This window comes from Leptonychotes weddellii, chromosome 9 (genome assembly GCF_054177405.1).
Source record: "Leptonychotes weddellii isolate Sample4059 chromosome 9, ASM5417740v2, whole genome shotgun sequence".
NCBI lineage: Eukaryota > Metazoa > Chordata > Mammalia > Carnivora > Phocidae > Leptonychotes > Leptonychotes weddellii.
This window is the reverse complement of record NC_138377.1, coordinates 72,452,559-72,478,037: the sequence shown is the minus strand read 5'-3', so window position 1 is coordinate 72,478,037 and position 25,479 is coordinate 72,452,559. Positions and strand designations below refer to the sequence as shown.

Genomic DNA, 25,479 nt, shown 5'->3' with positions numbered 1-25,479 from the left:
ATAGATGACTGACAGAGACTATTTTCATGTGTTCTTCCTGTGTCATTCTGGGCAGCCTGACGGTGTGACCACATCGGATATTGTATGGGCTCTCTTCCCCAGGGCTTCTCTGAGCCCTCATCTGCTGTCAGCACTTTCTCCTCACTGTTTTCACCTCAGCCTTTTCCTCTACTGCTCTGTCCATCGTCAGTTTTCTCTGTGGCCATATGTTGTGTGGCAGCATACAATTGTATGAGTTGTTTCTCAGCTGTTTGAGAAACCTTGGTCAATTTGAAGCAGGGAAGAAGGGAATGAGGTCAAGAAAGGCTCTGGGGATTTAGGTTTGGTCTTGGCTGTGATACCAAGTACCTCCAGCATCTCAGGAAAGTCTCTTCTCTTTCTGGGCCTCAGTGTTATCACCTCTAGGATAAGAGCATAGGCTGGGGGATCTATAAGACTCCTTCAAGCTAGAAGTTTACCTTCTAAAGAAGCTCTTTAAACCAAAGCTCTATTTCTTGTGATGCCAGACTGAATAATTATTTAGTTACATTACTCTTTCTTAATACCTGCTAGGACATAATGCAAGTTGAGAAATATCCGTTTTAATATAGATTCAGCCAAACTTAGGATGCCCTAATTGCTCTGTAATGGTCTAAATATTGACATTCTATTCCAGTGGCTCTAACTTTAGTTAACTTTCACAGATCCAGATGCTCCATATACCAAAGTTAAATAGTAAAAATTTCCTCAGACGTATAGTATGGAAATATGAAATCTTAATGTGTGGTAATATGAGCTCTGAGATGAAAAAGATTTAGTCATTCAAAGTGATGATACTCAGGTTACGTGAAGAGTAATTTATTTAATTAAAATGAAAAAATTCTGGGGCACCTGGGTGGCTCAGTTGGTTAAGCATCTGCCTTCGGCTCAGGTCATGATTCCAGGGTCCTGGAATCGAGCCCCGCATCGGGCTCCCTGCTCAGTGGGGAGCTTGCTTCTCTCTCTGCCTGCCACTGCCCCTGCTTGTGCTCTCTCTCTCTGTCAAATAAATAAATAAAATCTTTAAAAAAATAAAATAAAATGAAAAAAATTCTGAAAATACCAAATGTTGGTATTTCTCAGGCACTACTGTTGGGAGTGTAAATTGAAACTGCCATTTTGGAAAGCCATTTGGCAGTATCTCTTAAAGCTGAATATACATATACCCTATGAGCCAGCAATTCTACTCTTCAACAGAAATGAGTACATATATTCACTAAAAAGACATATACTAGAATGTTTATAATTGGTAGTAGACCAAAATTGGAAACTACTCAAATGCCCATCAACAATGAAAATGATAAATAAAATGTTGACTATTCATATAATGGAATCCTTTGGCAATGAGAATGAAGAATCTACAAAAGAACACAACATGGATAAAATTCACAAACTTGTGTTTGAGCTTATGTTTGCTTATGCTGAACAAAAAAACCACATAAAAAGAGCATAGCACATATGAATTCATTTACATACGATACAAAAACAAAATGAATTTTTAGGCTGTTAAAAGAATGGTGGTTACCCTTTGGTAGGTTGATGGCCATCAGAGAGCACTATAGGGGGCTTCTGGGATAGTACTCAGTTTCTTGAACTGCTTCCACTGATGTGTGTAGTTTGTGAAAATGTATCAAATTATACACTTATGCTTATGTGATTTTCTGTATGTGCATTATATTTCAGTAACATTTCAAAAAAGGATTTTGACATTAATTAATTTAACCCATACAACAATTCCAGAAGATAAGAATGGCAAGTAACTTTTCTCCAGTTATGTAGAGAAAACAGACTCAAAAGTTTGGTCCAAGGTCTCTAATTAGTGGTAGAGTTAGATCAGATATGTAAATCTCCTGACCTCAGGAAGATGGCCCCTTATAGGAAGATCTTGCATAGTGCCTGAAGCATAGTAGGTGCTCAGTAAATGTAATTTGAAAATGGATCATAGACTGTTGTTCTTTCAGTCCTGCAAGGCTATCATCTTGCTCTGGGAGTGACCATTTGCTCTGGTCATGTGATATGCCTGATAGAGCAAGTGTATTCACTCCTCAGAGAAGAATGGAGGTGAGCCCTGAGTCAGATGTCCCAAGAAGCTGCCAAAATACCTGTGGAGAATTACATAACTTTGTCCCTTTAGGGCTTAGAAAGAAGTGAGTCAGACACTCAGTTTTTAGACACAGTGCCTAGGAAAACAGGAAGAAGGTTAACTTAGGCAGAAATCCATCTATGTGACCTTGGATAAATCACTGAACTTCTTTGGGGGCAACAGTTGGAAGACAAATTTGATACTTTTTACTTAGCACCATGTGATCCCTCTGTGGTTAACCTTCTGAGACCCCTGAATTTTATGCCCTTCCATACATATAATTAGATTATTATTTTCAAGGACTTCTGACTGCTTTTCAAACTTGACCGTTCCCTTGGTATTATTTAAGATCAAATTTTGATTAATTTACAACTCAAATGTGGTATGCCCAGTCTTCTACCTGCCATATAGTGCAGAGAGGAGATGTACCAACATGTTATAGAGAGTAACCAAAGGCTTTATCCAACTTGTTGACTCTGTTTCTTCCCAAAATGTAAAACAGAACTTTTCTTGTTAACACAAAATTCCCATTATTTATGATGTGGCTAAAGAAAAGATAAGAAGTCCTGGAAATGGAATGTTAGTGCTTGGATAATAAAAACTCAGGACCTTCTTTGGGAAAAAAATGGACATTGATAAAATGCTTTGATTTAGGGTTTGGCTGTGATGTCAAGGTCAGCCAATGAGTGCAGAGAGAATCTGAGAAAAATAAAGAGATAAATAGAAGCAGATGTTTGGAAAGTCTTCTTGAATATTGCTGGTGAATTGTATGGTTAGCTATCAAAATTTCAGGGTTACATCTGTCATCCTAATAAGGTTATAATGAAAGGCATTTAAATTGGTGTTTAAAAAACCTCATTAGAACTATGGTCAACTGTCCTTTACTGTGAGTGGCATTTTCTGAATTATGCTGCAAATTTTGTATTTGAGGTACTTTTGAGCTCAAGTCCTTGTCAGGGTATTTCTCAAGGAGGTCAGCTGCGATGGACTCCTATTAACTCAAGATCTTTATTTCAAACTAATATAAGAGAGAAGTCTGATGAGAAGGGGAAAGGAAGTAAAGTTGAAAAGTTTTGGCTTCTGATTGGTCAGCTCTGTGTTCTCAAAACAAATTTCTTTGTACCTTTAGTTGTTTGTGGTTGCAGGAAATAGAAAAGTTCTGTCTTAGACTAACCAAAGGCTGTTATTTGAAAAGGTTGAATCACCTAAGAGAGGAAATAGATCTCTAATAACGGAGCCAAAAAGGAGTAGAGCAGAAAGCTTAGAGATAGGACCCTTAGAAAGGTACTCGGATGGAAGGCTGGTCAAAGGACTAAGCACAAATGGCCAAGAAGAGGTTCTGATTCCAAGCCAAGATTCAGGGAATTTGAAAAAGAAAATGATCAAGATTAGTGAGAATTATCTAAAACTGTAGTATTGATATTTGCTTGACAGTTTGCTCCAAAATATCTTTATCTGCTTTACTGATTAGTTTTCAAAAGTGCTACATTTCAAAATATAAAATGTGGAGAAGTCATGATTATTACTATCTGAATACAAAATCTGACTTAATTCAGTTGAATTCCTGCCTTTGGGCAAATTACTTAGCGCACCACCCTCCCCGCCCCTCACCTTCTTCATCTGTAAATGGAGAGATGATTCATGTCTGTTTCATGGGATTGTTTTGAGGCTTCCATGAAATGGTGAATGTAAATAACTTAGTTCAGAGCCTATATTACATAAAAAGAGCATTCAATGTTTTTGTCAATGGTAGTGAGGATAATGACCTTGACAGTTCTCACAGTGAAGGACTCTGTTTCTTACTTCCCATTTTTCTTTCCTTTAACTTGATGGCATCTCTACCACATTTTTAAAAAGATTTGACATCCCTTAAAAGGTTGCAAAATAATAAATAAAATCTTGTTTTGTCTATTTTGTTTATACTGCCTCATTTAAAGGTGAAGTAGAAACAAAATTGTGAGGTTTAAGGTTGTATTAAAGACTAAGTATATTTATATATTTTATATAATAGTATGAAATATATTTAAAGTTCTTTTACTTTATATACACATTATACACACACACACACACACACACACCCACCCCACACACATTTTATATTTAAGGTGGTTTTAAAAAGAAAAAGGAATGGAATTAGAAAATTTACAAGAAGAAAGGGAGCCAGAGTAAAAGATAGCAAAAGTGTGAACTAGTGGGTCTGTATCAATCAAAGTCTTAATGGAAAATAGATGACCAATTCAAAGTAGATAATTTAAGGAGAGTTTAAACAGGTGGGATGGCAGGTGAAACTTCAAGGACATTTTACTCCTAAGCTTAAAGGTTTGAGAGAAGGAGGAGGTTCCTACAACCCAGAGAAGAGAATCTGTAGAGCAGGCTGTCTCAAGAAGTCCTTGGGAGGACCAGAGACCTCTGTTAAGAGACACAGCCAAACTGAGGTGACCTCACTGGGACAGGTCTGGGGAAATAAATATCTTGAGTTCACTCTCCTTCCTCCCTACCATATGCTGCTGGCCCTTCCCATTAACTGGAGAGAATTGGAAACCAAGGGGATTGAGAGCAGTTCACATTATCTACACAGGGCCATCTGTCTTCAGGAGCAGAAAGTGGATGAAGAAGTGTGGGGAGTGAACTTATCAGGCAGAGAGGACCATAAAGTTGCTAAACAACACTGAAATCTTAAGTAGGATCCAAAGCAAAAAGAGAGAATCAGATGCAAAATCCATGTTATCAGCAAACAATAAAAAAACAAGTCATTGTCTATGGAGTTATTCTAGACAATTATAAATTTAAGTGACATCCTGCAAAATTGTCCAACTTGCCAAACACTTACCTCTTATATAATATTGTTGGATATACAGCATTTAAATTTAGGAAGCACCTGGGAAAAATAATTTTGGTTTTAGAAGTTGGCCCAAACTATTCTTTCTGAAAATAAATAAAATAGATAATAAAATGATCTGTAAAGGCAACTCTTTATTGAGACAATAAAATGCTTCCATATTTGTCAAGGAAGTTTTTTTATCCTGTGTTCCATAAGTACAACTAGACACTCTATGAAAAAGGTAGTTACAGACCATTAAGAGGGGATCAAAATACTGCTTTATCCCACTCAGAATTATTTACTGGCTGTGTCAGGAGGATATTCCAGAGGCCCAAGTTTTATGGTGACGTGCAAGGAAAAGCATCAGGAATCAGCATTCTAAATTGAGCATATACAGCTTGGACCATGAATGATTCTTGTTCACAGAGATGGAATCTAAGAGAAGGTAAGGAAAAGCTAGCTACATGTCATCTTATGCTGGTCTTGACAGATCTTTTTTCCTGATGAACAGACTATAAGTGGAATCCGTTGTGGAAGCAATATTCCCTTTATCTGTTTTGATACCTTGAAAAACAAATCTGATGAAAGACACAGCCAGTAGTGCAGAGATTTGTATAACTCTCTTTGGAGAAATCTTTATTTTTGTAAATATAATATTGGACAAAGTGGGGACAATACAGTACTAGACATATGGTTGTTAGTAGCATTAACAAACGACTTTGCATATTGTGTTGCAATTTATAAACTTTCCAAAGATGGAATTATTGAAGCCTCACAACAATGCTGTGAGGCACGACCCTCTTTATAGTTTCGAAATGGAAAACCTGGGAGATTGAGAGCATTTTCCAGCTCACCAACTGGTGAATATTCTTGTGGGAATGGTGGTTGGAGTAGGTAAAAATCAAACATGAAAACATTAACCAAAGTCTCCTAAATATATTTTTAAATCAAATCAAACATCTTTGTTTACTAATTTTTATTGAGTACCTTCTGCATTCATGGTGAGCACATGACAGATATATGCTAATGAATGAACAGATGATTGCATGAACAGATGATACACATGATAACACTTGTCTTGTGCTCATTTAGCTCCTGAGAATGCATTTTTTTTTGAAAGATTTTACTTATTTATTTGACAGAGAGAGAGATAGCGAGAGAGGGAACACAGGCAGGGGGAGTGGGAGAGGGAGAAGCAGGCCTCCTGTTGAGCAGGAAGCCCGATGCGGGGCTCGATCCCAGGGTCCTGGGATCATGACCTGAGCTGAAAGGCAGACACTTAAATGACAGCCTCCCGGGCACCCCTGAGAATGCATATTCTTGAGACAGCATGCACAAATTTAGATGATATACAGTGCGGGGTTCCCTGCAAGGTATTTCCATAGCCATGGATGTGTTTGAGTAGGTGGGAAAGCTGCAGCAGGGGCAGAGCAGTACAAGGAGCTCCTGGCGGCCAGGCCCCCAGTGGCTGTGGGTGCGTGCCGGCTTGCAGGAGTCAGGCATGTGTGGCAGTTTAAGGATAGTCCCCCTCTCATGCTGCCTTGGAGGTCTGGAGGCCTATCCAGCCACCATGACAGGCTCTGACAGTCACAAGCAGGCATGGAGCATCCTTAACCTGAAGGCAGAAAGCCCCATGCTCGTGTGTCAAAGGTCAAATGATGGTTTGGCAGCTTTGGGCTTGTACTTACCCTGTGAGTCCTCTGTGTGCTGTGCTTGTCTGAAAAACCAGGAATGATGCAGTGTCATTGTTGGCCCTTTGTGGATTTTTTTGTGCTAGAACCCCCTTGGGCTGTTGTCAGTATGCATCCTTTCCACCCTTCCCCACCTTCCTTAGAACTGTACAAAACAATTTGATTCAGTTCATAGACGAACAGTGTGCCTAGTGGTGGAGACCCCTTCGTGCCCTTGTTAACCAGTCTGTGGGGGTCTACTTAAACTGCCAGATTGCTTTTTGGGAATCCCTCTGCTTCTTTAAACCTGGAACATGCCTTCAGTACCAGGAAATATTTGGAGAGGAGTTAAAGAAGTATCTGTTTTGATTAATCCAGAACACTGCCTCTAATGTCACCATTGTGGGTTCAGATGTTCCGTCATGACTTTGACCAGGCTTCTGAAACCCCAGAAGGAGACACTTTGAGAATAGGACAGTACATCCTTTACTGTACTTGGCAAAATCCAGTTAAAGAACTAAAGCTCCACAAAACCTATATGACCCCTCAAGTCCATTGCCAGGACCTCCAGTGTGGATTAAGAATGGCCACAACATGACAAAAACTTGTAAATACCCACTTATTCCTCCTGGAAGACCTTGAACCCTGTCAGACTGAGGAAAACACTCTGGGCTCAGTGCAGGCCCTAGACAGGAAGCACCGTCACCAGCCCTGAGGGCAGAATTCCTGGAACTTCACCTGAAACTGTCACCAGCTGGAGGACACCTTGATTCTGACAGCTGGACACAGGGTTTGGAGCTGGGCAGATCTGAGTTTGAAGCCCTCCACTGCCACTGAAGCAGAGTAGGGTCTTAGGCAAGTTTCTTAATTTCTCTAGGCTTCGATGTCCTTCTAAACTGGAGATAATAATACCTCCCTATAGGTCTGCTGAGGTGTTCATGTGCAGACTCTTACAGAGAGCATGGAGACAAATGGGCTCCACAGACATTGCTAACTATGAAGATAATCTCCAGGATTCTCATAGCGTCTCTCTGTATGTGCCTCAATGGCTTTCAACTGCGTGGTCTCCTTGAGCTTCACAGTAGTCCTGTGAGGGGGTTAAGAGCATCTGTGGACACCATTATGAAAAAGAGGAAAAAGTATGATACTGGGAAACTCTGACTTTTTTCTCACATCAAACCATCAGGTGGAACCAGGACTGATTGTTCCACCTAACACTTTATCCAGGAAACTTTGCTAAATCATATTTTGTAAGCATTCTTACAGTATCTGAACAAAAGAGAGTCCAGTGAGACACAAGGAAGAAGAGCTGTTCTCCCTGCAGCTAGCCACCAAGAAGAAGTTACAGAATCTCCTCTGAGTCTATAGGATGCTAGTCATGCCAGTAGTACTTCTGCTAGAAAAATAGTATTTCTCCCTCATACCCTTAATCTCACTAAAATGATTTAATCAACTTTATTGCTAGAGTCATCAGCTGTGCTCATTGAGAGAAATGGCGTTATGAAATATTATGAAGCCATTAAAAACAATGAGGCAGATCTATATGTATTCAGATAGGGAAGGATATCTATGAGACATGGTTTACTGACGTGCAGAGCAATATGCATAATGTGATTAGATTTTTGAAAAAGTAATATATACAATTTATATGGTGTACATACTGTGTGAGCTCAGTAACATTGCACATCAAACTGCAGATTGAATTTGTTCCTGAGAGTGTGCTTGGAATGGGGAATAGGTAAAGGACTTAAATATTTTTTATTCATTTGTTTCGTTTATATTTTTACAATTAAAATGCATTATTCCCTTTAGATTTATTGAGATTGCTGTCAGCTTACCTTTGGCAATTACTACTAGCCAACACCCTCCATTAATAGGCAAAATAAAATGAGCCATAATCATTTCAAATAAATAAATAAAATGCATTACTCTTCTAAAATTATGGAATACCAAAAATTGGGGAAAAGACAAAACTAGTACCATACCTAGTTTCTGTCCTATACTTAGGTGGGTATTTATTGAATAGGAACTCGATGAGTTCATAATATATTTCCTTACAAAATAATAATGATAAAAATAATATATCTCACATTTAAATTCTCCTTTATAATTTGTAAAGTCTTTTTATATGCATTATGTCATTTGGATTTTGCCCACAAACCTCTAAGTTGGGCAGAGAAGAGCATCTTACAAATTAGGATTTTGAGATTTTCAAAGATTAAATCATTTTCCCAAGGTCACATGTAAGTGGCACTGGGACAACACTCCGTTACTTGACTTTGTATTCTTTTACCAGAGATTTTTCAAGTCCTCTCTGTTTGCCATGTTCCCTGTTCTCTCCACTATAGCACATGCACTGCAACTTGCAAATAAAGATAGCAAAATATAGAAGCATCACCTAAGTCAGTGCCTGAAAACGACACTAATAATTCCTAACCAATAGATCACATTGAGATCCAAATGTTACTTTGTTTACTTTCACCATGTGCCTTTTTAATCCACAAGCTATGGCAGACTGTATTTGCTAACGCCAAGTTACAGCTTGCTTTTCTGAAAGATGGACTTACTGGTTTCAGCTTCAGCTTCTCATTTATATCATTTACTTAAAGAGGAAGCCATTATGTGGTTTTTAGTTCATCTTCTACCTTAAGAAATAATCACATGCCCACACAGTCCTCTGTTTCTCTCTTCCATAGCAGCCCATTTTTCCTTCATTTTTGTACAGAGGGAGAGGAAAGGATTGGGCTTAAAGGATGGGCCAACATCCACAAGACTGGAGAAATTTATAAACTCATCCCTGAAGAAAAATCCTTTTGCCATAATGCCTCAATTAACTTAATTTTTGTGGTCTGGCCTTGCAAACAGAAACCTGAGACCGTGGATGTGCTCAAAATGAAACACTAAGAAACTGCAAGCAAGTGAACGCTGGTGTTGGCTGGGTAGACACACCCCGTGGGGACCTGGAGGACGAGCTCTGTCCGCAGTTCTCTGTGGATGAAAGGCAGTGCAGGCTAGTATGATTCCCAGGACTCCTGCTGCAGAGGGATGGGTGGGGAGAGGATGAAGTTTCCAAAGCCACAGAGTAGAGGAGAAATGGGTCCTAAGGACTGGTATTTGTTTATACATTCATTCTTTCATTCTCTTCATATTTTTTAAGAATAGGTACAACCTGTGATACAGATATAAAGATGATAAACATAATGTTCTTGCTTCCTGGAATAATATTCTAGGGTGAAGATGAGGCAAAAAACCAATTTAAAAAAATTAATTACAGATCATGATAAATGTTAAGCATAAAATAAACCCAGTGCTATGTTAGTTAACAACAGTGGGGTGAAGGTAGGGCCATACATAGATAGGGAGGTCAGGAAAAATCATAAAGGCAAAAATGATAAGCCTCTGCCTGGTGTCATTCCCATCACTACTGCAAAGTGAATACAGTCTGTCTCCTCCTCTGCCAAATCATAATACTGTTCTCTCCTAAGACTGGGAGTAAGATGCCTAAAACAATCGTTCCTCCAAAGCCATGCAATTAACTACTGTGATGTGTTAGCTAATTTTGTGAAGTGGCATTGCCATGAAATGTTCTTTCCTGATGAGGAAAAGCAGTTTCCTCCTTCTTTCCTTTAACTTCTCTCACTTCTAAGCTATTGCCACTTCATTTACAGAGCATCTATGGAGCATCTTCATCTTCATTCATCTATAGAGCAGAAAGATGAGTTCCCTTGGTGGTGAGCACTGTGCATTTGTAGGGATTAGGAGAGCAGCAGAAGGCTGCTCGCTCTGTGACGTTGTCTAGTGGCTTTGTGCTCAGGGAGAAAATAATGGGCTTAAATGACAATGGGACGGATTCAAGTTAAGAACAAAGGAAGCCTTCATGGCCGCAAAGAATCACCAGGACACATGACTGTTGGCAACCTAGAGTTCCATTCCTAAATAGTTAGACGGTGAACTCTCTAGAATTGTTTTGGTGCAATCCTAAATTTAGGGCAAGAAACAATCTCCAACAGACTTCAGTCCTTTCAGGTCCTATGAAGCTATAACATGGAATGTGTTCTTTTTTCCTCCTTTATTAATATATTATTTTGTTCAAAAGCTTTCCATTAGATACAACCAACAATGCAAAAAAAAAAAAAACATCAATTTGGAATTTCTTCTGATAGTCTTTTTTGGACAAACTATTTAATTGTATGAGCTTTTCCAGATGTGAGGCTCACTCTATGGGAAATAACAAAGAATTGTGAATTAAGTAAATTATCCTGCCGTTATGCTATTTTTTTCTGTGTGGTTATATATTATAAATAGAATGTTGATGTTAATCACTTCAATTGCTAGAAAATGCATTCTTAGAATTGTTTTGCTTGATAAAAATAAATTTTTTAAGGAAAAAAGAAAAGCAGCTGTTTTACATTTTATAACTAGATTGGGGTTAAATATTTAAAATCTCTGTACTGAGTCAACCTGATTTCTTCAAAAATTCTGTTTCAGACACAATTCACCTATTTACTCCTGACTTGCTTGACCTTTTTGGCTTGTTTTGATGCTAATACTATTATGTCCAGATTTGAAATACTGACATTTTCCTGACCTAAGTGATGTTAAACCTTACAGTCTGTTCCAATGAAATGAGTGTTTGGAGCTTTTTCTGTGTGAATTATCCACACAACTGCTCTAAGCTGCTCCTTCCTGCTCCTGAGGCTTCTCTTCTCCTTTACTGAGGGCATCTGTTTCCCTCAGAATTAGTCTAGAAGGCTTTACACTATCACAGGAGTCAAGAGCCTCTCCAGCAAGTCCTCTTGTATGAGAACACCCACTCTTGGGACAAAGTCTTAGACTCCTATCTCACAGGGAGAGGGTGAATTTATTCTTTGTCATTACTGAGAAACATCAACAGATGGTCAGCCTGGAGCTGATGCTTTTTGACCTCCTTCCTTCACATTGGATTATGGGAAGTACTGGAGAGTTGAAGAAAACATTTGGTTTGCACATATTCCACCACTGTAGTGAAACACTATTTAGCCAGGGCTATGGTCACCGTTCTGAAAATTTACATTTCCCTGGCATAGGGAGCCAAGTCCTGGCAGAAATCAGGAAGCAGGCCTGAAGGGCGTCAGCATAAGGACTACAGGTATAAAATACGCTCATCCTCTTTTACATTTTTTCTAATGTGTTTGTCTGGAAAGCTATTTTTGGATATTATGCTCATGTCCACTGACATAAAGAACAGAAAAACGAAGGAAGAAGTGGTGTCTTTGGTAAAAATGGTTAAAATAAATACAAGTTTGGTGTCTAGATAAGACGTCTACAACCTAAAGAATTTAAGATTTAGGTAGAACTGTTGTATCGGAGCATCCAGTACAGATAGAAAAGATATTCTTGTACCTCTAGTCAAATATTTCTATAAAGTTTCCCCAGTTTTCCAGCCCAGTGAAGGTAAACATGATGACATGTAGGTTAGTTCAGGAAAAATAAAATATTTATGAGCCATGTGTTTTTACATTTAAAATAAAAACTTTATTCAGTTCTGTAAAAAATGAACATTCTTATAATTTAGATTACTAACTCAAGAATCTGAGAACTTGAATGAGAACTCAGGCATTGCTCCTTACATATTATAATATTAACATTTGGGTAGGTTTAAAAAGAAACAGTGTAAGGCAGCTTACAGTGCTGTAAGTGCACACAGCTCAAGGTGTGTGGGTTGCTCATTGCTGTACAGGTCTTTTCTCTTGTTTTTTTTTTTGGCTTACTCCTTTCCTCTCCTTCTAAGGAGAACTTGTAGTCAAACTATTTACTTCACCTCCCCAGGGCTCAGGCTCCTCCTCAAAAAAGTCTCAAATCTATTCTATCTGTAACATTCATGCCTTTCAAGGCTTAAAAGGAAAATCGAAGTCATAACGGCTACCATCATTAGGATGAGCTGCCTCAAATTAATGTTTACTCTGTGCTTCTTTGGACCCAAACAAGGCCCACCTGAAGAAGCTAGGGGGGAAAGTCAGAGAAGAGAGGCTGCCAGAGACATGCCCAAAGTCAGAGCTTGGATTCTGGTGGCAACCTAATCTTTCCAGGACTCATCAGACTGCCTGGAAGGCAAGCCCACTCCCATTCTCCTTCTCCTGCCTGCCCTCCTCTGACCCCAAACCACAACTTGCCTTGATTATGGTTTTAAGATCATTAAGAAAAAAATATTTTAAATATTCAGCTATTTATAGAGACTTAGCTCTGCACACCCATAAATGAGGTAACCTCAATTATTTATATCTTGAGAAGGCAGATAATGACCAGTGATATATGTAAGTGAGGTGGGAGGAGATAAAGAAAGATCTTTTAATTTTGGAAATGAAGAGAGACCGTTCCAAAAGAGAAAGTACAGTTGACTCTTGAACAGTGTGGAGGTTAGGGGCGCCAACCCCATGCACAGTCAAAAATCACTGTATAACTTTAGACTTCCTAAAATCTTTAACTACTGATAATCTACTATTTACTAGAACCCTTATCAGTAACATGAACAGTCCATTAACCCATATTTTGTACGGTATATGTATTATGTACCATTTTCTTATGATAAAGTAAGCTAGAGAAAAGAAAATGTTATTAAGAAAATTGTAAGGAAGAGAAAATACACTTATATACTGTACTGTATTTATTTAAAAAAATCTCCATGTAGGTGGACCCACACAGTTCAAACCTGTGTTGTTCAAGAATCAACTATAAAAGGAGATGGTGATTTGGGATTATGGATAAAGTTATATTTTAGGAAAGGACTCATTTATAGTGAGAAACTCAAATTGATTGTTTAAGATGCTTGTAAAAGGGATGATTACAATCCGATATTTATATTTACAAGTATTTGGCCAGCATCCATTGGGATCTTACCATGTGTTCATGTTTCTTTTGCTAGATTCGTGGACATTAATGACAAAATCTCTGCTCTCAAGGAACCCGGAGTAATGGAGGAGACAGATGAGCGAAGTGACAAGATAGCGTGAAGGGCTGGCACAGAATACTGTGGGAGTTGAAGGTTGGTGCCCAGATCTGGCCAAGTCTAAAAACATGAGGAATTCTACCAGAAAAGCAGAGAGGGCATTCCAGAACAGCAAGTGCCAAGAAGAAGGTTGGGGATGGGTGTTCAAGAAGGCATTCAGGATACTGCTGGCACTTCCAAGATTCTGAAACCTATGATACCTATGAAGAAATGAAGGCATATGCAGTTAGAGGGGTAGGTGAGGTCTTGATTACAGAGGCCTATGCTAGGGTAACAAATTGGGCTTTTTTTGTTAGGGTTGGGGTTTTACAATTAGATATTTCTTAAGATGGTCATACTGACTCAGATGGTGCTGGATTTATTGAATAACTTGACTTTCTGGGACATACCTACCATAAGGAGCAGTTCAAGGGGTTGTAAGTATACTGAGAAATAGGTAAGGGAAGTGCCCAAGAGCCTAACATTAACCCCCCCATGCCTGTACATCTGTGACCTCAAACATGTGGGCAAATAAGATGATTTTAAATAGAAATCAATCAGTCAATCAAAGGAAATGCTCCTCTCTGCACTGGGACTGCGTACTCATGCTTTGCCATTGGTTATCCTCTAGGGATCAATGACTGAAGCATAGTTCCTATGCTCTTATGGCATTAAAATAGAAAAATATTCCTTCCTTTCCTTTCATTGTAACTATGGACAAATCAGGTGACCTTATTATATTCACATATGGTCATAACGCATAGAAATCGACCCAGTGTGGATTTCTGTGGAACTGAGTTTCAAGCCCTTGCTCCAACATGAATTGGAGAAACCACGAAAGTCAACATGGTTTGTGCCTGCCCTGTTGGCAGAACCATTCTCAAATGGCTTTTCACATGCTCTACTCCTCCTGCCTCTGCTTGTTGGCAAGTTCCAAAATGCCTGCGATGAATCAACTGACTTTCCCTATAGCTTTCAGCATGGGCTGGGCAATTCCTTTGAAAAGCCTTGGTCTGACTTTATTTACATATCACTTTGATAAGGTATTAGGTGAAATCTTGGGGCCTGCTCGGTCAGAATAACCATGTTATGAAGTCAATCACTAGAGAAGAAAAGTATTTTGATGTTGTTGTTTGAAGTATTACTTCTTCAATTAATGAAGGGAAGGCCTACATCACCCCCTTACTTTTCTTTTCAGCTCTGTTTATCTGAAAAGCTATTTAGGGAAATGACATTTAACAAAACTTTCCAAAATTGCTTACCCACTGTCATTGACTGGCCTTGGTTGCTAGAGAGTCACTAAATGGATCATTTGGTGACAGCAACCATAGATAGACTTGGGGTAAATGACTCTTTGCCCTACAAGCAATAGGTAGCCTTTGCAATGACCAAAACTGGTGAGTCACCAGAAAGCTTTTTTTTTTTTTTGAATTTTCATTTGACTTGTCATCATTTACTCATACCATATTGCTCTTGAAGTAGTGAAAACACACGCAAAGGTAGACATTTTTGAACATGGTAAAACCATGAATTGGATTAGGCTGTAGGCTGAGCCCCATTATTTACTGTAAAGCAAACCATTAGGGTGCTAAATTTCTATATTTGTGGTTTTCAGAGTGTTGTTCACAGATCCCTGGATGTCCCAAGATTCTTCTGCATGGTTCACGAAGCCAAAACGCTTTGCATAATAATACTTAACATATTATTTGCCTTTTGGTCTCTGTTGACATTTTCACAGAATGTACAAAAGCAGTGATGGGTAAAACTGCTGGTGCCTAAGCAAAAATCAAGGCAGAGCACCAAAACACGCTAGCAGCTATTGTATTCTTCACCACCACATACTTGCAGTAAAAAAATGATTCTGCTTTCACATAAAGTTGTCTTAATGAAGTAGGAAGAAATGATTGATCTTATTCAGTCTTGACCGTTCAGTACTTTGGTTTGTGTGTTTTCTATGCTATGTGACAAAATGGGAAGTAATGGATAATGCACTTCTGCTGCAAACTGAAGTATGGTGGTTGTCTAAAAAAGAAAGTGTGCACTTCTTTGAGTTCAAACTGAACTAGATATGCTTTTAATAGAACAATCTTTTCATTGAAAAATGACAAGTTATAGTTATTCAGACTTGGGTATTTGGGAGACATTTTCTCAAAATTAACAAAGTGAGCCTGTCACTTCAAAGAACACAACGGTGGAATTTGTTCTTAATAATAGAATTTAAGCTTTCTAGTAAAAGTAGATTTTTGAAATCTTGTATCTGTTACCAAGAGCTTGACAGCTTCCCAGTATTAAAAAATATTTTCTGATAAGGTTAGTGGTGATATAATGAATGCGATTTTTTGATATGGTGTCATTATATCATTATATATGTATATAATATGTTTATGTATAATATATACAGATTATGTTAGATGTGTAAAAATTTGGAAGACCTGCACAGCTCAGTGAACTGATACTTTCCATATGACCAATGAGTGATGTTAAACATGCAGGGGTAAAAGCTCCATTCAAAGTGCCAAGAGGTGACAGAATTTTAATATAACAGCACATGGAAGATTCATTGATATGGTTTCATACTCCATATTGCAGCTAATCTTTAAGAAACTATTTCTTGTCGGGGCACCTGGGTGGCTCAGTTGGTTAAGCGACTGCCTTTGGCTCAGGTCATGATCCCAGGGTCCTGGAATCAAGCCCTGCATTGGCCTCGCTTCTCCATCTCCCTCTGCTTGTGCTCTCTCTCTCTATCAAATAAATAAATAAAATATTAAAAAAAGAAACTTTTACTTGTCAGGTTGTGATACTGTCATGATTATCTGAAGAAGGCATTAAAACACTCTTTCCTCTTCTAACTATGTATCTGTATGAGGCAGGATTTCATTCATTTGTTTCAACCAAAACAACATATTAGAACAGATTAAATGCAGATTAAATGTTATATAGATTAAAGTCAGATTAAACTAAGAGAATCCAGCTGTCTTCTATTATGGTTTTTTTTTTTAAGAAAAAAGGTTGTTTAAAAATTTTTAAGTTGTTGGGTTACCTGGGTGGCTCAGTTGGTAAAGCATCTGACTCTTGATTTTGGCTCAGGTATGATCTCAGGTTCATGAGATCAAGCCCTGCATTGGACTCAGAGCTCAGCACAGAGGCTACTTGAGATTCTCTCTTTCCCTCTGCCCCTCCCCCTGCTCACACTCTTTCTCTCTATCTCTAAGATAAATAAATACATAAAATCTTAAAAAAATTTTTTTTAAGTTGCAGTTTCTAGTATGGTAAATATTTACAGATAAAACCCACATAAACAAAAGTACTTTGAAGTCCTCAGTAATTTTTAAGTGTGTCAAGGGGCCCTAAGACCAAAGAATTTGAGAAGCACAGTTTTATTTTAAGAACTAGATAAAACTAAATCCTACCATAGCTATTATAATCAATGTAGTAGGAGTAACTTACACTGAGCTGAAATTAGAGTCCCACTATTGAGTGATCAGGTAACCAATTTTCTGTGTAGCCAGTTTTTTTTCCCCACTGGTCATATGACATCTGTTCACTTGAATGTGATTAATAATCATCTGGGGGACAATCATTGGAAATAGGAAAAATATCTGATAGTTAAGACTGTACTTATTTGAAACATTATTCAAGGTGTTTTTGTAATTTTAACTTCCTCTTTTTTTTAAGATTTTATTTATTTATTTGGCAGAGAGAGAGACAGCGAGAGAGGGAACACAAGCAGGGGGAGTGTGAGAGGGAGAAACAGGCTTTCCACCAAGGAGGGAGCCCGATGTGGGGCTCGATCCCAGGACCCTGGGATCATGACCCGAGCCGAAGGCAGACGCCTAATGACTGAGCCACCCAGGCGCCCCTAATTTTAACTTCTTTGATTCTATAATGAACGAGTAAAATTTTGCTCTGGAAGTACAAATAGTTGTTAATATGATACTAAAATTTTTAAAGACAGAAGGTATGTTCTTGCTTCAACCCTCATTCTGCATTTCTGATTATGACTTTTCTCTGCTTAGACATACAGATCCTCCACATTCACAGAGAAAAGCAGGTCTAAATCCCTTAGCATGTGTTCAAGGACGTTTGCAATCAGGCACCAACCCTCACCAGCCTTATTTGCTGCTTTTCTTCCATCTTTTCTTCCATCATCCATCTCCCCCCATCTCCCATCACTTGTTTTTTATACCAGCCATGCTAAACTTTCTCTAAACACACTTTTCCCTTACATGCCTTGGGACTTTGTTTTTTTTTAAAGGTTTATTTATTTATATTCAAGGGGGGTAATTTTAAAGATTTATTTATTCGAGGGGGAGTTGAGCAGAGGGAGAGGGAGAGAGAATCTCAGTGAGCCTCCTCACTGAGCTTGGAGGCTGACATGGGGCTCAATCTCACGACCCTGAGATCATGACCTGAGCTGAAGCCAATAGTCTGATGCTCAACTGACTGAGCCACCCAGGTGCTCTGTCTTGGGACTTTTTTTTTTTTTAAGATTTATTTATGTATTTATTTAAGAGAGGAAGAGAGTAAGAGAGCATGAGCAGGCATGAGCAGGGGTGGAACAGGGGAAGAGAGAGAGGGAGAGGGAGAAGTGGGCTCCATCCCATGACCCTCGGTTCATGACCTGAGCTGAAGGCCGATGTTTAACCTAACCACTGAACCACCCAGGCGCCCCTTGTCTTGGGACTTTTGACTATCCTATTTCCTCTTCTGGAGTGTTTTTATTCCTCCTTTCCTCTATTCAACAAATTCTTTTTTTTTTTTTAATATTTTTTTTTTAAAGATTTTATTTATTTATTTGAGAGCGAGAATGAGAGAGAGAGAGAGAGAGCACATGAGAGGGGGAGGGTCAGAGGGAGAAGCAGACTCCCCGCCGAGCAGGGAGCCCGATGCGGGACTCGATCCCGGGACTCCAGGATCATGACCTGAGCCGAAGGCAGTCGCTTAACCAACTGAGCCACCCAGGCGCCCCCTATTCAACAAATTCTTATTCATCCCTCAAGATCAGAGTTATGTACCTTCAATGAGGAGCCATTTTTTATCCATCTATTCATTCAACAAATGGGAGATGCTAGGTAGTGGTGAACTGAATCATACATGGTTCCTATTTTCATGCATCATGTAAATAATCACACAAATGAAAGTTGGCAATTGTGGTGAATGTCCCTCTGGAAGAGATTCAGGATGCTGTGAGAGTTTTAGTGAGAGACTTTGTCCTGGTCAGGAGGGTCAGTGGAGGCTCCCATGAGGTTGTAACTAACACTTGATGTAAGCACTGAATAATGATGGGGATAAAAAAAAAAAGAGGGAAGGAAAGTGCCCTACATGGGTAAGGGCCTTTGGCAAGAGAGGGAATATGGATACTAGAGATTAGAAGAAGAGCACTGGGTTGAGTGGAGTGAGGTCGGGAGGGAGAGCATAGCACACTTGAATTGAGATAGGAGGTAGAACCCAAAGCAAGCAGGACACTGTGCACATGTTAATGAGTTTCATCTTTAACCTAAGAGATTTATGAAACTATTAAAAACTGGAGGGCTGATGGAGTCTCAGATTTGTATCTTGAAAAGACCACTGTGGCTGTTACAGGGGAATAGACTAAAGAGAAGTTAGAGTCAATATAGGGAGATCAGAAATGAGGTTAATGTAATAATCTAACAGCACAATATTGGTGGCTTGGATTAGGAAGATGAAGGAAAGTAGGTGGATTTCAGTGATGTTTAGGCAGTGAAACGTAATGGACACAGTGATGGACTAGAAGTATGGGAAGGTGTCAAGGAAGATGCCTGGGATCCTAGCTTATGCAGCTGAATGCATGAAGAGGCCATCCACTAAACTCGGAGGGCCCTGAAGGAGGACCAGGCTTAGGAGGGAGCTCCAGACTCCTCCAGGATGAGGTAGTGACTGCTGTGGCCCTAGCTTCATACCTTTGCTACAGGACTCTCATTTTGTAAGGACATTTGTCTTTTTCTTGCCCTTCCTTCCTCCCTCCCTCCCTCCCTCCTTTCTTTCCTCCCTCCTTTCTTCCCTTCCTTCCTTCCGGTTGATGTTGAATCCACCATGGTGTGAGCCTTTATAGGAGATGGAACACAACTGCCCAGTGCAGAAAACAGAGGTAGACCCTGCAACTTCTGCCCTGCCCTGACACAGAGGTCTCAAGTAAATTGGGCCGTGGCAATTATGTGCTTCCATATAGGACTTTGAATTCAGAGCAGTGGAAAAAAATGAATTTATAGTTGATTTCATGACAGTAATGTTCAGTAGTGGCCGTGGAAGTGACCATCTGGTGGGGGGCAGTAGTGCCGGGGGTAGTGTTCTAATCAGGCTGCTCTTACAGCATCAACTTTGGTATGAATTGTGCTCTCTTGATGACTACTCATCTTCTAAATCTGCTTCCATGGCCTTTTAATTGCACATAAATTGAAGAGGATAGCTAACCTCTCCTGAATGTTTACTATGAGTCAGGCACTGCTCTGATCAGTCCGCATATATTCAATATTGTAATCCTTATAAGTCCTGTACTACTAGAGACCTCATTGACAAATGAGAGTCTAAAGCACAGAGTGGTTAAGGATTGCCACACAGGCCCTACAGCTAGTAACTGAGAAAGACAGAATGGAGACCTTAGAGCCTGGCTCCAGAGCTAGCCTTCTTATTAAAGATAGATTTTGTGGCTTGTAAGCAGAAACCTTGACTGGTACATTTGGTTCTGTGGTCTCTTTCCCCCGGAAGCTCCAGACACGTTAAGGGCAAAGATGGGGTGTTGCGTTTAGTGCCTGGCACACGCAGTCGGCATTCAGAGCACTCGGGGTAGCAGCAGGAATATTGTCCCCAAGATCCGCCCCCCTCCCTTTTCTGCAAGCATGAGTATTACTCCTACTTGCCTTTGCTCTAGGTGTGTGGTGGACCCAGCACCACACTCTCTGGTAAATGCTTTCTCTGCTTCATGGCACTTGTTAACCCAGGGTCACAGGTGCCAAAACAGGAATGAAAGCTCCTATTGTACAACATCCATGCAAGGGATCTGTGTTGAGGTTTTTGTGGGGACAGGGGAATACTGAAAGCCAGCTGACAACACAACAGGACAGAGTGAAACTGTGTAGTTTCGATTCCCTGAGAGCAGGGAACTCATTTGTTCAGAGCAGCTGAAACAGTTAGGAAACCACACAGTGTCCGCATTCCATGGGAAACAGCCTCTGTGTCCCCAAAGCCAGCGAAGCAGCACTCCCTGAAGGTGATACTGTCCCAGCCTTGCTCATCCCCTCCCGGGGGACTTCCTGCTGCGCAAGGAGCCTTTCAGTGCTGATTTGGGAAGATGTGAGGAGGGCTGAGTTTGGGATGAAGTCTGATTCAGAAGCGCCTGAAGATCGAGGGCCGGGAACCAGGGGCCTGGGGTTACTCTGTGGCCTCTAGCTTACCAGTGTGGGACATGGTGTAGCGCAGCATCTCCGAAGCCTCATCACCAGACAGTGTGTGGCTTCAGGGTTTCCCTGACAGTCTTGGATAACTTGGGATCTAAAAGCCATTCAGACTGGCTGGAGAGACAGATTGTTCCTGGCCTAGACCTCTAGGGAGTTTGTAAGGGTCACTTTTAGTCCAGAGACTAAAGGCAGTGCTGAGCTGTCCCTGCAACTTTCCTTCTGTTTCTAAGACCCAAGACAGGGTCTGAGAGAGTCCACAGACAACTGTGATTGTAGGTTTCTACTCTCCTTCGCCACCGCCCTCACTTCCATTCCTGCGGGAGGTGGGAGGTGCAGGCCTCACCATTTCAGCGTCTGTGGTGCTCTCTGCTGGCAGCTGCAGACTTTTTGTTCCCCGGGACAGGATGCCTCTACAATCATGTGTAGGCCCCTCCTCCTGATTCCTCTTACCACAGAGAGCAAATTAGAGGGGATTTGGTCAACAGCCAGTGTCTAGACCTTTCCATTCCCTGAAGCGCTTCTCTGGCGCATTTAAGAGTCAATTACCCTTCCCATAAAAATTCAGTCACAATTAAAACTAACCCCTCTCTCTCTTCTCAGTAACTGACTCCCTGGGGTTGTAATGCTCTCCCAACGGGGCCAAAGCTATAGCTCATCTCCTGCAGGCAGGAGGCCTTGCAGGCAAATCAGTCTTAGCTTTCTCTATTTTGTTTTTGTTTTTGTTGAAATTTTGTTTTCTTTTTCCAAATGGTAGAACCAAGGGCAACGGTGCCATCTGGCATGGCTAGGGCCAAAGAGTACCTTGACAGAAAAGGGAGAAGACAGAGTTTGGTGCTTCTCTCCCATAATTTTCAGCGAACACCCTTACCCCAAATAAATATTAAATCCAGGTGAAAACAGCATGCTTACTATGCAAATACAACTCTAAGACATATCTGGCCCCACCTTCCGGCCACATCACTGCCATCCAACCCCCATGATGCAGAAATTCTTGCTGCTGCCAGAGCCAGGGGATCAGAGGTCAGAACCAGTTTCAAAAGTTCAGAATCTATACCATCGCTCGCTTTTCATTAACTGACTGTTAATGCCTGGCAATCCTAATGCCCCTAGAATTAGCTGTTCATCCTCAATTTCTGTCAATAATGGGAACTGATAGAAGAACGGTAGTAGGAAACCCGTTAACTTTCTTTAAACAGATATACACAGAAAGGCTGAGAATGGGTTACTCTGTACGAAAATGTTTTCATGAACTTATTTTTAATTCACATTTTAAGATTATAATGTGAGAAAAGCAAGCTGCAGAATATTAGTTGTAAAAAGAAGGGGGAGGTGGGGCGCCTGGGTGGCTCTGTTGGTTAAGCATCCAACTCATGGCTCAGGTCAAGACCTCAGGGTTGTGGGGTGCATGGAGCCTGCTTAAGATTCTTTCTTTCCCTCTCCCTCTGCCCCTCCACCCCACCTAAAAAGGGGAGGGGGAGGGAGAGGGAGGGAATACGTATATGTGTGTATGTATATATGTATATATCTTGTATATGAATGAAATATCTGGAAGGATACGTAAGACTAATAACAGCAAATAATTATTGGCATCTACTTTGTGCCAGTTACTCTTCTAAGCGTTTTTACATATATTAACTTTTAATCCATAAAAACTCTATGAAGGAGCTGTCACTATTCCCTTTTTTCAGACAAGAAAACTGAGGCATAGAAGGATCAAGTGTTCTGCTCAAAGTTACATATCTAGAGAGTGCAGAACCAGAATTAGAGCTCAAGTCACCTATGGGCTGCCTCTAGGAAAGAGAACTCATTGGTTAAAGGACAAGAATGAGGAGGGAGATATCTACTTTTATGCTTCTTTGTACCTTTTGGATTCTGAATTATATAAATGTGATATATATTACAGGCATAAAAGAATAAAAATTTAATAAAAAATTTTAAATGAAATATAAAATTTTAAGTTAATTTAAAAAAATTACACCAACCCAGAGATTCAGTAGGATCAAGGTGGTTAATAGCACAGATCGAGGGCCAGACCACCTGGGTTCAAATTCTGCTTCTGTCGCTAAAACTGGAACAAATTTGTATCCCCTCTGTGCCTCTCAGGGTATTATTATTTTGAGGACTAGATAAATTAATATGTGTGAAGGTCTTAGAAGAATGTTTGATACATACTAAGTGCTAAGTATTAGCTATCATCATCTAAAATTAAAAACTTAAACCTACTCAACAGTCAGTATATACTGAGCATTTACTGTATACCAGGCACCGTATATGTCCCGGGCACTGAAGGGGCCATGAAACAGTACGATGGCATCTGTTGGTGGTGGAGTCAGAGGTTCTGGGCACTGGATAGCCTCTTGCTACTTAGGTGGTACAGCTGACACCCAGCCCCAAAAGTCTTCCCCAGGCTTGTTCCTTTATCGAATCTTATGCCTCACTGAACACCCAGCAGCAAGTATCATAACTAGTTGATAGCTTCCCTGCATCTTATTTACACTCATGTGACATCTTTTCCAGGAAGTACGAGATAATTTTACTGTAGTTTATGAAAAACATCGCTAACTGAAGCTGTTTTCTCTGCTGTATTGGCCTGGCTGAGCTCATCTGTGTAGCAAGTCCAAGTAGACCATATTGAAGACATACGTGCTGGGTGCATGCTAATTTCTAATGCTACTCTAAGAATATTTCACAATAACTCCTTGCTTCATTGTTGTTACAGAAAGGCAACACATCCAAGACTTCGATGGTAATAGACAATATTCTCTTTATGTAAGCTCCATGAGGGCAAGAATTTTGTCTCTTCATTGTTATATTCCCAGTATTTACAACAAGGCCTAGTTTACAGTTGGTGCTTAACAAATACTCATTGAGTGAATGAATGAATAAAATAATGATAGAACCCACAAGGCAAATGATGTTAACTTCACTTAAGAGTAGAGGAAACTGAGACCTAAGGGGTTATTTGCCCTACCCCAGGGCCATAGAACTAAAACACATCCCCAGTTTTGTGTGGCTTTGGATCCTATCCTCTTCTCCTAATGCCAAATTAAATCATACCAATAACCTCTGGCTTAATCTAGAAGAATAGAAAGGGCTGTATTATTGCACTTGGGTTGGGTTTGGTGGTGCTGTCCTTTCACAGGATCAAGAATTTGTTACCACTATCCCCATGTTCTGCAGTGCTTGTGTGTAGGTCACCTTTTGCCCCAGGCATGCCCCTTACCTCCACGCAGAGAAAAGACAGGTGCTGTGGAGGAGGGACAGAATTTGTGAACTAAAGCAACAGAACAGAGGCTTCTAGAAGTCCCAGAACCATCCCAGCACTGAGAATTAACATTCAGGTAAAGGGAGAGTGCAGACTTCATCAAGGCAAGGATTTCTGTTTACTTTGATCGCTGATGAACACCAAACTCCTAGATTATCATTTGGGACTCAGTAACTATTTTTTCAAGGAACGAGCAATAAATGAATAAGAGAGTGGATGTGGAAGAGGGGAAAATGGAGGAAAGAAGGTGAACAAGTGCAAGAGAAAGGGAGAGATGACTGTGTAAAAGAAGAAGGATATAAATCCTAGGGGTTGGTAAATACTTTTTTTTTCCTTCTGTTTTCTGAAGGATGCATTTTACTGGCACAAAGGAAAAAGTTGGGCTGAGAGACTAAAGACAGTTTTTGTTTTGGAATTACACACCTTAGTTCTAGCTCAGTTTCATAGCTGAAATAGTCAGTTTGGATATTCACTTACCTATCTCTTTATGCCTAACTTTCTACAAATTGAAATGATTTGCCATGTACTGGTGAACATCAGAGAAGGGGTCATAGGAAAAACTAATGAGAAGGAATAATAAATCCCTTTCTGTTACTTTGATGAATGATTTTGAAGCTCCCACGTGGATTTGGGTATATTAGTCATCAATAGCATGACCAGTAGGAATGTTGCTCAATTTGTAAATAATATTTGCCTAAGTGTGCTTAATCACAAGCTTCTGTGTCCAAAGATTGTTTCACTATTGCTGCATGACTTTTCTCCCTGCGGACTGCCCGTGAACCAGGATGTCTAGTTCTTGAGCTCTGTTCCATAGAGGTTAACTATCCCATTAGCCCTGCAGACCAAGTGGAAGCTCATGTAAAATTCCTGGGCCAGAGAGTGGGACTGCATGGAACACCACCAACAATCATTATCTTTGGATAATGTCAGTGTCATGTTCAGCCTTTAGCTCTACTTGACCAAAATCCTATCATACAGCAGTGGGTTGCTTTTTCCAGCTGTGATAATCAGAAGAGTTTTTCCAGGGTACCAAGTTAAAGAGCAGAGAGCTTAAGAACAAGTCAAGTAATATAGCCAAGAGGTAGCCTCTAGGTTGGCAGGGAGGTGCTGTGGGCTCTGGTCCCAGCTCTGATCTGGACTCTGTGTGACTCCAACAAAGGCTCTTTACCTCTTTCCTGGAAATAAGTGTGTTTGTTGGAAAAAAAGAAGAGCACATTGAGCCCTGTCTAGAGAACAACAGAAT

At 40.1% G+C, this 25,479-nt stretch overlaps 1 long non-coding RNA gene across 3 annotated transcripts in view; it reads left to right on the top strand.

Moving 5' to 3' along the window:
- Positions 1–25,479, top strand: part of LOC145723486 (uncharacterized) — a 330,232-nt gene that overhangs the window by 165,416 nt on the left and 139,337 nt on the right. Inside the window, exon 6 of one of the 3 annotated variants that reach the window (XR_014148579.1) lies at positions 13,494–13,849. The exons of the other annotated variants lie outside the window; for them this stretch is intronic. This is a non-coding gene — a long non-coding RNA (uncharacterized LOC145723486). Of the gene's footprint in view, positions 1–13,493; positions 13,850–25,479 lie in introns of those variants that run through there. 3 annotated transcript variants of the gene reach the window in all.